Source organism: Neolamprologus brichardi, chromosome 22 (assembly GCF_056152115.1).
Source record: "Neolamprologus brichardi isolate AB-2024 chromosome 22, ASM5615211v1, whole genome shotgun sequence".
NCBI classification, from domain to species: Eukaryota; Metazoa; Chordata; class Actinopteri; order Cichliformes; family Cichlidae; genus Neolamprologus; species Neolamprologus brichardi.
In genome coordinates this window covers 14,184,123-14,197,500 of record NC_142124.1, presented here as the reverse complement: position 1 = coordinate 14,197,500, position 13,378 = coordinate 14,184,123, and positions in this window count along the sequence as shown.

Here is a 13,378-nt window from a genome sequence, read left to right as displayed (position 1 = left end):
CTCTTGCACGTTGTCAGTCTTACTTTTTCCTCATCTTCAACTTTATATTTGTTTTTTATTTTCTTTGTCTTTTTTATCACTGCTGTGTATATATATGAAAAACTGCACGTCTCACATTATAAGCCCCTCACTATGCACTTGTGGCACTTATTTATTTTAAACTGTACTAGTTTTAATGTTTATTCCGCTGCTGTAACACAATAATTTCCCCTGTGGGATCAATAAACTATCTATCTATCTATTTATATTGGATAGCTTGCCCTCAAGGAATCAGTAAAATCCCAGCGTAACCATTTATAATAAATCATAATTTATTTGGAGTTTAGATTTGCAGTTAAAGTACAATAATTAAAAGTATGAAGTATAAAGTTAGATAATAATAAAGTAAGATAAAAGTAGAGGTTTCAGCCACAACTGACGTAACTTTGAAAGAGTAGTTTCGTGTGAAGAAAAACAGGAATTGCTTTTCTTTCCCAGTACTTCCATTGATTTACTTCTGCTTGAAACAGTTCCTCGTTAGTGCTGCTCACTGATCACACGTACAGGTCTGTAGTTGCCCCAGGCAGCTTCCCTGCTGTGCACTATATGTGTGTGCAGTTCAGGTCTGTACTATCTGAAGTGACCGAGGGGTGAAGTTGAATTCACAGAGCAGAGCTGATGAGAGTGGTGTCCTTGCCAGAGCAGGACCACAGTTCTCAGGCCCTGAATAGCCTCACACAGCTCGGCCTGAAAGCGGGAGGTCGGTATCCGTCCCCTTTGTCGTGGAGCCGATAACACCGTTCCGGACGGGAGCCCATTGTGGCCTGTGACCCCCGAGGTCATGGGGTGAAGGGAGAGTGAACAGAGGCCAGGCTTTAAGGACTGCTTATGGAGTTCCTCTTTCTTCCACGGGACACGTGGCTCGCTAATTGAGGAACCACCTCCTCAAACCCCAAGTGTGAGGCGCTTGACACCCAAAAGTGACTGCTGCAGAGAAGCACAGGGAGTGGAGTGAAGCAAAGGGACAAAAATTGAGTGCAGAGTCCTTTTTGTGGCTGTTTTGCTCAGCTCCGTTACTATTTCTTTTACAATTATTGGTTATTTTTGGCATTTATAGGTAATATTTTAACCTTTAAAATATATACATGTAAGTTGAGTCTTGAAAACTCAGTATGAACTAAATATATGTGTTTCCTAAATGATTATAAAGCTCAGAAATTTGGGAAATCTCCGCATTTTTAAAAGCTAAAAATAGAAGACGTTTGTGCTGAAATTAACCCCCAAAATTAATGGTTTCTTTCCATCAGCCAATCAGCTACTAGTCGGAGTGAAACTATTTCCACAGGCAAATAAAATGTAATAAAAAAACAAAAAAACATTTACGTTAAAAATGAGACCATAAATATGCTACATAAATATCAAAATAATGAATTATTGCTCTTCAAATGTTCTCAATGAAAAGATTTCTCCACATCACGTGTGGCAGATTTTACACGATTCGATGTGCGATGACGGCTGAGAGTTTCAGGAGAAACGGAGGATGATTTACCCCCGAAGATATCGCTAATGATCGGGCAATCCTTTCAAGACTTAACACGATTGCGTTCGTCTGCACAAGTAAGAGAAAGAAAGAGGGGGGTGGGGGTGAGGGGCGAAGTTGAAAAGGCGTGCCAAGTTGGCTGGGAACCTCGGCACTGAGCTGTACCCACAGCCCTTCCTTCACCCCACCATCACAGCTCGCTGGGATACAAACAGCCTTTGTTGCTGCTCGTGCTTCTGAATTCCAATTTGGAGAAAATTGCAGAAGGTTTCTGTTTGTTTATTTGTTTGTTTTGGGTGTCTGATTTCTGGACTTAATACTACAATATTCAGGGATGTAATTGACGTGTAATTGAGTGTGTGTGTGTCTACAAATTTCATTTTCTTAATTTTTGCATTTAAAAAAAGAAAATCATATTTACATTTTCACAGGTGCTTAAGATACAGTAATGAACATAGACCTCAGTAAACAGACTGAAGAATTTCAGGCTTATTTTACAGTAATCAGTGAGCTGATCAGAACTGCGGAGAAGGAGGCAATGACCTTTTTTTGAACGTTCATGTGTATTTTGCAGCAGAATCATTGGAATGGATGAGATTTAATTTAACGTGATCCACAGGTCTGAATCCTCACCAGTTTTGCAGCCTGTTACTGACAAAGACTTTACTCTCAGCATGATGTACCACATTAAGCCTTATGATGGAGTTAGGATAATAGCATTTCCAGTAATGAAAACTGAGATGGTAAATTACACTTTTTTAAAAAGAGATCTTAATCAATTCATTGTCTCTTATGTAAATGGATGATATCATAAATAAATGTAGAAAGTAAAATTATTTGGGTGTTTTTATTGTAGGTTATTATGCATTGGTTTTACTGCTTCAAACTAGAGCTTAAAGCAGTTTGAGACCACGGCTCTTGACTAAAATGTCACTGGTTAAGCACTTTTCATGCTCTAAATGTGCAATGCTGCAAACCATATGACTGCCAGTGATGGCCATTAAAGGCTAAGCTCTTGTTCAGTTATTTCTCATAAAACATAAAATAAGGAAGCATCTGTGTTGCTTTTTCTTTTGTTTGTAACACTATACACTGTTTCATGAATACATATCTAACACAAGCATTTCTCTCTCTCGCTCTCTTTTTTTAATTTTCAGTCCTTACTGTTTCTCACTGTCACAGTCAAACACACAATTAGGCCTGCCTCCAGTATTGATTACTAAAGATTAGAATTATATGTCAGCTAGTATTCTTTTTAAAATTAATCATTCATTGCAAACAGCCAGTGACAAATATCAGGAGTCGTTAGCTTCTGTGTAGTGTAAGGCGAGTGCAGGCTGAGGTTGCAGCAGCTGGATGCAGCTGTATCGGTTTCTCAGCGCGATGAAAAGTGCGGGCCGCCTGCAGGCTGCAGCTTTCAGATCAGCTCCACTGATATAATGGCTTCTTAAATCCGAGCCAATTAGACCCCACGGGGATCAGGGAGTGGCTGTTTTCACACTGCACCAATTTGCGCTGGGGGTGGGAGAGCTGATTGACAGGCAGCCGTGTGAACACGGAGACAAATAGGTTATAATTTGAACCTGTGGAGGTGCAACAAGGAGGAGGCGGCAGCCTGCGTGGGAAACACTTCACGTGGGAGTATAATTTACTGGAGTCTAAACTTTGACCACGTTCAGGGGTTTTTGGTTAAATGAAATATTTGCACCGGTGAGGTACTTTCTGAAAACGACTTTATTTCATCAGTTTATCTTCCATGTTGGAAGAGTTGTTTGCATGTTGATGTTCATTATTATCTGAAACCCTCCTTCCCTGTTTCTTTGGAGTTGCAGCCCCTTAAACCAAACTCCCCATCTTTGTTTGAACATGTTTATGAGCTGCAAAGAGCTCTTTTATAAATTTAAATACATCGATTTTAAACAGGGATCTCCACAATAGCAGCAAAATGATTCTGATCTTTATTTCTTCAGTCATTTAAAATGAATTCTGCTCCCTCTCAGGTTTATCTTGGCTACAGGATGAGAAGAAATCTTGAAATGCTGAAGCTATAATAAAAAAATAAGATAAAGCAGAATTTCTAATTATTTCTAGTGCAGTAAAAATAATTAAAATCATTAAAAAAAATGCTCAAATTGGGTGTTTTAGTCATTTAGAAATGGAAAAAATCACATTTTTAAATTTCAAGATCAACATAATCGCCATCTGTGTTAAAAATCAGAAAGTTATTAGAAGAAAAGTTCAGACACATTGGAAGTCATTATATATATTTTTGGTCCTATTTTCTGAGTGTTCGGACCTCACAGTGCTGCTCAGTAGCTGCAGTTGCTGCAGAGCTCCAGCAGGAGGCACCAGGAGCTGAAGTTGTACCTCCTAGATGACTGCATGAGAGTCATTCTTTTTGAATATTCATCCTCTGTTTGTGTGAAAATGTCCTGAGGGTGATTGTCAGTGCTCACATCAGCATCATACACGTCTGTTCTCACAGCTTTTCCTCTACAATGGCCTTCATAACAGTTTTGTGAGCGTCAAACCCCATTTTTAGTGAGATAGTGTAACATTGTTTTATTTTGTGTAATATTTAGTGTATTTTGGGGGTGTTGGGAGTGAGGGTTATTTACTTTCTTATGTAGATGACTTGGTGGGGGAAAGAGAAACAGCAACAAAAGGTCCTTGCAGTCTCAAGCCAGCGATGCCGTGATTACACGATCAGCTCTCATGTTGTTGCTGCATGACCAAAGTGAGTCTTTAAACGCATTAGCTGGTTAAAACTCACACCACACCCCCCTGATTTTTTCTTTTTTTTAATAACACTCTTAGGTTTCGGTCAACAGTGGCATTGTGAGGTCTTAAGACCTCCTCAGTGCTGGTTGTGTACAGTTAGGTCCTTAATTTGCTTGACAAAGACACATTTTGCTGCAGTTTTTGCTGCAGTAGGCACACCGTCACTGAGGATTTTAAATTAAACACAAAAAAATCTGTGTGTTGTTGAAAGGTTAGACTTTCAGCTTTAATTTAAGGAAGGCTACAAATATGTTGCTTTAACCGTTTCTATACATAAACCACTATTTTCGGAGGCATAATTTCATACTTTTAGATTTAAGGGTTGTTTTTATTACTTGGATGAAAATCATTTACAGTCGGTGACTACCTGATGTCTAGAACCCATAATAATCACCAAATGCCATTTTTTCTCCCTTGAAATGCTCGGCTGGGCCCTTGTTGCAGCCACCTTCCCTGGCTGCTTGTTTGTGGGTCCTTCCTTCTTCAGTTTTGTATTTAATAACTGAAAAGCGTGCTCTGTTAGGTTGAGATCAGCTGACTGGCTTTGCTATCGAAGAACATCACAATTTCTTTGCCTTGAGAACCTCTTAGACTCATTTTGCATTATCTGTTGGGTCATTATCCTTTTACACTGTGAAGCAGCACTTGGCTGAATCTGAGCAGCGATTATAGCACTGTACACTTCACAGTTTATTCTGCTGCTTCTAACAGCAGTCACATCACCAACAAACACTAGTGAGCCGGTTCCACTGGCAGCCATACGTGCCCGTACGACAAGACTGCCTCCACTGTGGTGCAGTATGTTTGCAAGCTTGTCTATCTAAGCCCAGGACACACTCACAGGAAAAAAGGAAGATTTAGGATTTATCATCTTAAGGTTTTTGTTGTTGTTGTTTACCGGTACCGGTCCGTGAGCTGTTTGGTACCGGGCCGCGAGAGTTGAGGCTCAGATGTGAAATGTATGGTTTTCATGGTTTTTATCGGTTTTCAGCGTTATTTTGTTATCGTTTTTATCGTTAACTCGGTTTTCCTGGGTCTTTTCACGTGTGTTATGAATAAATCTTCTTTTTTTCGGTACTGGTACTAGTTTTATTTTGTTGTATTTATCCGCGACACCTTAAAGGCCGGTCCGTGAAAATATTGTCGGGCATAAACCGGTCCGTGGCGCAAAAAAGTTTGGGGACCGCTGTCCTAATTAGTTCACTTAATGTTGGGTGGATTCAAATATACCAGTGTTTGAAAAGATTTTAGAGTGTTTCATTTGGCAAAGTAACAAGTAGTGTCAGATAGCGTGGCATTAAAGTGCAAAATGCCTATCTGAAAACACTGAATTGAACATGAATCACTCAGTTAAAGGTTTTACACCATAATTAATATATTCCTCTTTCCACCACTGTGCATAACATGCTAATAACTGACTGGCTATGACTCTCTAAATGCAGCTGGATCATCATAATTTTCTCTACCACCCTACCCTGTTTGTCTGTATTTTCTTGTGTTGATTTTAACCAGTTAGCACCCCGGTCTCATTTGTACTCGCCAGTTAAGCAGATGCATCCATCAAACGTGAGATTACGACACATTTCACTAAACAGTGTCCTAAAAACATTATAATCGCCACTGTGTTTTTCTTGTGCCGCGCTGGAACATTAACATGTGAAAGCACCGTGTTCCTGTGAACTTATTTGACCTCTGACCTCCCCTCTATGTTTCACAGACAACAAATAGCTGCAGCTGGGATGGAGGGTTCCCAGTTGGTTCTCACCCGCGGGCTGACTTAGAGATGTCTGCTCCAAGCAACACTGAGTGAGTAAGAATAAGTGATTATTATAAGTGGTTGTTTCGACCGTTAACGACTTCTTGGGACACATTCTTTGTAGTCCCTGATTCACTTAATGTAGTTTAAACATGTTGGAGGCCGGGTCAGTCTAAAGAGACACGGTGGAGGCTAAAATTCAAACAGTTAAACTAGGGTTAATATCAAAACCTGCTCAGATATGTAGTATTTAATGTCCTGAAGAGGGTGCTGTGTTGAAATGAGAGGACAAATACACAGTAGACACTTCATGAGGGACATCGTTCAAGTGCCCGTTAACTCCATTATCCAGTCAGCCAATCACATGGCAGCAGGATAATACATTTAGTCATATTTATATATAATCAAGACAGCATGCTGAAGTCCAAACTGGGCATCAGAATGAGGAAAAAAGGTGATTTTAACTGATTTTGGACATGGTTGTTGGTGCTGGATTTTCCCATTTTCCCACACCACCAACAGAAAATAAAAAAAATAATAAAGAGAGAGAAAATCCAGTGAGCGCCGATTCTGTGGGTGAAAATACCTTGTTGATACCAGTGGCCAGAGGAGAATGATCAGACTGCTTGTAAATGATAGAAATGCATCACTCAGTCAAATAACCACTCGTTACAGCCAAGGTATGCAGAAGAGCATCTCTGAACACAAAACATGTCAAACCAGGAAGCAGATGGGCTACAGCAGCAGAAGACCACACTAGGTGCTACTCCTGTCAGCAAAGAACAGGAAACTGAGGCTATAGTTCACACTGGATCAACAAAATTTGACAACAGATAGTTGGAAAAACCTTGTCTGGTCTCTCATCAGTCTTCATTTCTGCTCCTCTGACCTTAAGCTCATGGTCAAGTTTTCTGAAAATCTTGTGAATGCGATAACTCCTTTCCTTACCTTTCCTAAAGGTCATAAACAATAACACAGGCGATAGAGGCGTGCACCTTTCAATGTTGTGAGGCAAACTTTCCAGATATCTTGCTCAAAGGAGTTTTTCAACTTCACATTTGCACCCTGGTTTTTAAAATGCTTCATGTTTGTGTGGATAAAAGGCCAAAACAGATAGAAAAAGCTAAGTTTACCAAAACATGGGTGCCTAGAAACACTTAAAAACACATTCACCATGTTAAATATGCATAGCATTTGACTATTGTATTCTAATAAACTAATCAAACTCCCGTACAGCTGTTATGAATGATATGTTTAAGGATGCAAATATATTTATTTCTTCTGCAAACTGGGTTCTTTACCATGTGAGGCCGGAGATTGACTCGCTGTTGGAACCAGCCTCAAGTATCCACTTTCCCATGTGCTTCATTTCTCCATCAAGGTTTTCAGTCAAACAGTCAATCAGTTTTACGTCAGCACACAAGATAATACTTGTGAGCACATTGAGGAATTTTTAATGGATAAACAGAGTTGGAGAGCTGATGTAGTGATTAACACATTTGGTTGACAAGTGCTGGGTTGATTCGAGTCAGACACACTGATTTCTGTTGGGGTTGTGTCAGGAAGAGTATCCGGCATAAATTCTGTCTGATCAAACAGAGCTACCTGCTGTGGTGGCCACAGGGAGCAGCCAGCAGTAGGTTTTTTGGGGTTTTTTTACCCCTCAGCCATTAAAGATTGATGGAGTATTTTCGTCATTGTGCTGGGCAGGCGGGCGACTTGAGAACAAAGCGATGTAGAAGTTTAAAATTGATACCATAGGTGTTTCTACTAAAGATCTCAGATGAGCTATGATCTACATATGGGGAAAAGGGTTTATTTTACAGCATAAACAATAAAGTCGCCATTGTTTAAGAAAGGATTAAACACAATAAAGTGTAAAGTCCAGGAAAGCCAAAAATAGTCCCCTTATGAGGGCGCAGGGTGGCAGGAGGTTAAATTTCAACCTCAGCCATGTTTACATCAGGCTAGATGAATGAACTACATTTCATAATATTGTAGTTTGACCACAGCAGAACACGTTAACAACGCCAGCTGGTTAGTCCTGCGTCTGAGCACCATGGCTTTCTTTCACCTCATGATGTTTTCCAGTTAAGAGTTTTTAGCTCAACCTTGCAACAACTTCACTCCAACTAACCAAAGCTACAACCTGAAGCTACAAACACTTCATGTAAGCAGTGAGGCTCCTCGTCATCTTCAAACAGACCTCGAAGTGCAAACTTCTTGGTGACTCCTTGTCGCTGATTTCTCATAGTTTGACCTTTGTGGTATATAAATAACTTTTAGAGAAAAATGATTCAGTGATGCTGATAATTTAATCTCTGAGAATAAAAAATAAAGAGCAGGGGGAGGCCTGACAGAAAAATGTAATATGATGTAGTATTTACCTTCTTTGCTGCTCTGTTAATCAGTCATGCATCTTAATAATCTCGTCCCCCGCGAGGGTTGAATCTGCTGGCCGACAACGGCGCGATTCAACCAACCGAGCTCCGTATTCATGAGCACGTATTTTTAGCATGTGTTATTGCTTCATACCACAAAAGTAGCTTAATGTTTTTATCTTTAAGATTCCCATTCTGATGCTTTTTGTGTGCTCTTAAACTGCTGCATGTGTTTCTATGTGTGTGTGTGTGCCGTACACGTCTGGTTTAAAGCAGATTTACACAATCAGACTCCGTTACACCAAACAAAAAACGCCACCACAGCGCGCCTTAAACATGTTATTCAATAACTCACACGGATGCACCAGACAGACACATTCCTGCACGCAGTCGGACGCAGACCCGCACAGGCGAGACTCAGACATGCAAACGACACGGCGCACACTTTCTCACAGCGCCATCCAGACACACACACTCCCACAGTGTGACGCAGACAATTTGAAGGGCCTCATCTCGCCAGCTTTTCTTTCCCTGTCTGCTCTGTCTGACCCATCCTTTTTATATGTCTAATTAAGTAGTCAGACCCTCCAGCGTGCCATGACATACTCATGGCTGATTTCTAGCCATGTTTTGTGCCCGTGTCTTCGCCTGGATGGATCGGTTTTTGTTTTGTTTTTTCATTGCAATCTATGAGATATTGTTTCCCCATCGAGCTCGCCGCCTCCCTGTCAATGGTCTGAAGGATAATTCACAAAGTGTTCACCAGTGTTCACTAGACATGGGTTTTTTTTTTAATGGAAAACTAGCAAGTGAATGACTTCTGGGTGGAAAATAAAATTCAGACAGCTTTCATTTGTGGGGAAAGACTGAGCCGAGCATTCCCATGCATGATCTGTAGCAAAACGTGGCAACAGAAACTAAAGTCAGGACATTCTTTTTAACATGTGTGTCTATTGTTTCTGCACCAGCCTGAACATATTTGCATACATTTAGAAATTAACCGTTAGATTCTGGTGAGTCTGAGCACGCACGTGTTTTAAGTCGACTGCCACCGTCCGCTGAGGACTGACGACACGCTTCGTCCTCCTGCCCACCGTCCGGGGAAGACTTCCCCTTTGACCCCTCCTAACTGAGTCCCAATCTCTAAGCTTTCATCACAAAGGGGGGCAAGAGGTTAAACTCCAGGAAACCAGCAGGTCAACAACCTCTTTATCCAGCACTGACCCCCCTGACCCCCACCCCAGCCATGGACAGGATGTGTCAACCTGATATCTGTCTATTATTTCATCAAAACGCACTCCCATCAAGATGTCATACATTTCAATTTACTTGATTTTTGTTTCATTACCATATATGGTACCATGGTTGCGTCCATTTACCAAGATATTTTTCTACAGAGAGCCTATGGAGAGGGGTTTCCAACCATTGCAAACATGCTACCATTTGAGATAGATGATACAGCATGTTGGTAGGATGCTGATTAGTTGACTAATGAGCCAGAATAGGAAAGGGATCGACAGTGAAGTTCATCGGAAATAGGAAAAATGTGAAAAAAGATCAGAGATTGAAAAAAATGCAGTATTAAAAGCACAGACTGGCTGTAGTGGACATTGTTCACCATTTTTAACACTTGGTTTCACGTCAGCTCTTTGTGTTATAACTTTGCTGGTTGGCTGATGGACCAAGAGCAGCACAAGCATGAGTGGCCCACAGAGAGGTTTCGTCTCATATTTTTGACTCTCTGCAGGTACACGAGCACTCAAAGCTGCCAAGGGACCGCTCATGTGCTGCCTCGGCTGAACCATAATTTCCCCGTTAGTCTTTAAAGAGAAGTTTGAACTTTTTGACCAAGCACAGGCAACTGCTGTTTATTTTGAACCTTTTTCATTATTAGTTTCACAGGAAACCCCTAGATCTTTTACCTTTAACAGGTCAATGATTTAAAAAATGTTCTTTAAGCCTTTATAAAAATGTAGATTTTTAATGTTTGAACAGTTAATAGGAGTGGATCACTGCTTGTAATGCTGCTACACTAACTTGACTGTTTCATCCCCTGCTCACTGTCCATTTCAGCAAGAATTAATAATACTAAATCAAGCGTGTGAGTCAGCTTAAAAACCAACCAGCAGGATTTCACAGGTGTCTTTATGGGAAATCCCAAAAGACCTGCAAGGAAGCAGAACAACAATCACAGGGATCAAAGGTCAAACAACTTGTGGATTTAAAAGGCCATCAACAAGGGTCATGCAGAGCAGCCTCCTCCCGTCACACTCTCCCATGACTCACAAACACACACACACATGCATGAATGCAAACACTTAAATGTGTGTAGAAAGGTGATGAAGTAAGGAGGAAGTGACCATTGTCCTTGTGCCCTGAGGTCAGACCTCTTGATGTCACACTTAATTTCTGACCTCAAGCAGGGTGAGGACGTTGATATATTCAGAGTTTGTTTTGCATAATCTTTATAAACAGCTTCCATTTATATCTGCGTATTTCTGCAGGTGAATACCTAGTGGTGTGGAGAAATCTGTCCGTCATGGTGATTTAAACCTTTACCTAACATATATTTAACATGTTAATATAACTAAAGGTACTTACAAATTCCACATGAAAAAAGGACAGTCAGTACCATTCATTGGTAGATCTGTTGGCTGACATTTAGCATAAAATCAGCTCAAAAATGGTAACCAGTAACTAGTAGAACCAGTATATTAAAAAATCAATTTCTTTTAATGTTCCATGACAACGCTTTTAGATGGTGTTCTTCCAAATCATTCGATTTATTATGTTAAAGATGTTGCCTCTCTGAAGTGAAGAACTTTGTCTAAACCTGGTGATTCAGTTGGTAGAATAAGCACAGAAGAGTGCAAACAGTGTATTGTACCCCATCCGTCTTTTATATCTGAGGGGTATTGTTGGGGTATTCACGAGGGGCGGGTGTGTAGCTTGGACACCCAAGTTTGTAAATGCGATAATTTCAGAACTAGAGCATGTAGCATTTTGAAATTGATACCATAGGTGAATCTATTAAAGATCTCGGAGTTCAAATATTAGTGAACTCAACCTCACGGCCAACGTCAGAGGTCGGGTTTTCTGAAAATCTTATGAATGTGATAACCTGAGAATGAGGTAACGTGGAATTTTGAAATTGATACCATAGGTGGATCTACTAGGAGGCCGAGGGGTGGAACTGGCCTGTATTTTTGCCTGTATTTTATATAATCCTGGAGGATTTTAGTCTGAGAAACTTTATTTTCATTTCACAATCCAAGAAAAAAACAAGTAATCTGTAGGATATGTGCTTTACTGGGAATTAAACTGTTGCTGTTGTGTGGTTTGTGCGTTGATCAGTGAGTGATCGGGAATCTTAGAAATCTGTGAGAAGGTTTTTGGCATTGTCAGTTCTGATCTGCAGGAAATTTACAGTGTTTTGTCATCAGCTGCTTGCCATCTAATCCACTCTTTAAAGGTTATTACTCCCAGCTGCACAGTGATTTAAACAAATAGAAATATTTGATGCCAGCTTGATGCTGAGATTCAGAGTATTTCGATGTACTTGTGAACCAAACACTTGTGTAAATGTTTAATCTTCGCATGTTTATATTTTCTTCTTTGCTTTGGTATTGGCTGCAACTAGTGATGTCCTTCTTTGACACGTACTCGTCAGTGGTAAATGGAGTTTTAGTGAAGGAGAAGGTTCCTCTCTGTTCAGTTTCATTTGAACACCAGGCGCACTCAGACTGGATGAAGTCACAGTTTGAGTCAATCAGGTCTTCTTCTACGCTTCGTCTTCATCACCTCAGCACGCAGATGGGGATTTGCTGTTGAACTTGAACCCAGTTCCCTCGCGCTGCCTGATTTCACGGTGGCAGCCTCGAGCCCCCCCGACACCTCCCCTTGTCTCCCCCTCCTCAGCACCATGCCTTCCTTTGTGAAGCTGTCTTCCTTGACTTTCCACATCCCCCGTCTGGCCCTCTGCAGCCTCTTCTCAGCGCCCCCTCCCCTCCCGCGCAGCCATTCTTCACTTGTGGGTCTGGGGGCTCTAGGAGACGGCCTATGGGGACTCGCAATACAGAATGCTAATCAGGCCCTTGGCGGCACTTCCCACGATTTTCCTCCCAGACATGGTCTTTTGTTTTGTTATTGATTCCATCGTAATCAGACGGTTCCCGTAACTTTCCTGCTGTCTGGAGGCCGAGCTGCAGCGCTGACTGCAGCAGAGGGCCTACCTGTCATATGGCACATTCATTCAGGATTTATCTTTTTCTTTAAAGTGAGTGTGCGCACTATTAATTCTCACGTTTACCACAGCAATTGTGGCGCCTATGCTTACAGTAGCGGTGGCATGTTCAAATACATTTAAGTTGGCACTTTTAGCAGCTAAATTCCCTGAAAAGACATCAAATTTAGTCAAATGCACGAACTGAGAAATGTTAATAATATTTTAATCGTGTTGAAAGTGACCTACATCAGACTAGAAACGGCCTTGATCTTGATCGCTCTGTAATTAGGCTCCTGTAAAAGACAGCATACTCTGTAAATGGGCTTACAGCTGACTTCAAGTACTGTAATTTTCACACGAGGAGGCTGGACTGATGCTTTACGATCAGTGTTTTCGCCGTGTAGTTTGCTGCAACATTGCTCACATTTAATGTGCGGGTACACTGACCATCCATCTCCTACAACGCAAAGTTGTGTTAATTTTCGTGTTAGCAGAACAAGCGAAACTAGATCGTTTCCAGAAATGACAAATGATGCAAATGGTCTTAAAAACACTTTTCATTTCTTTCTGACATTATAAATTATTCTGTGTGGCTGATGCCCCCTGCATTTGTTATTTTTCCATGTATGGTAAGCTTTTTTGTCTCTTTAAGACCAAGTTATCCAGTATATTTGAGTTATAATTGAGCTGACATTTGGCTCTCGTGATGACTGCTC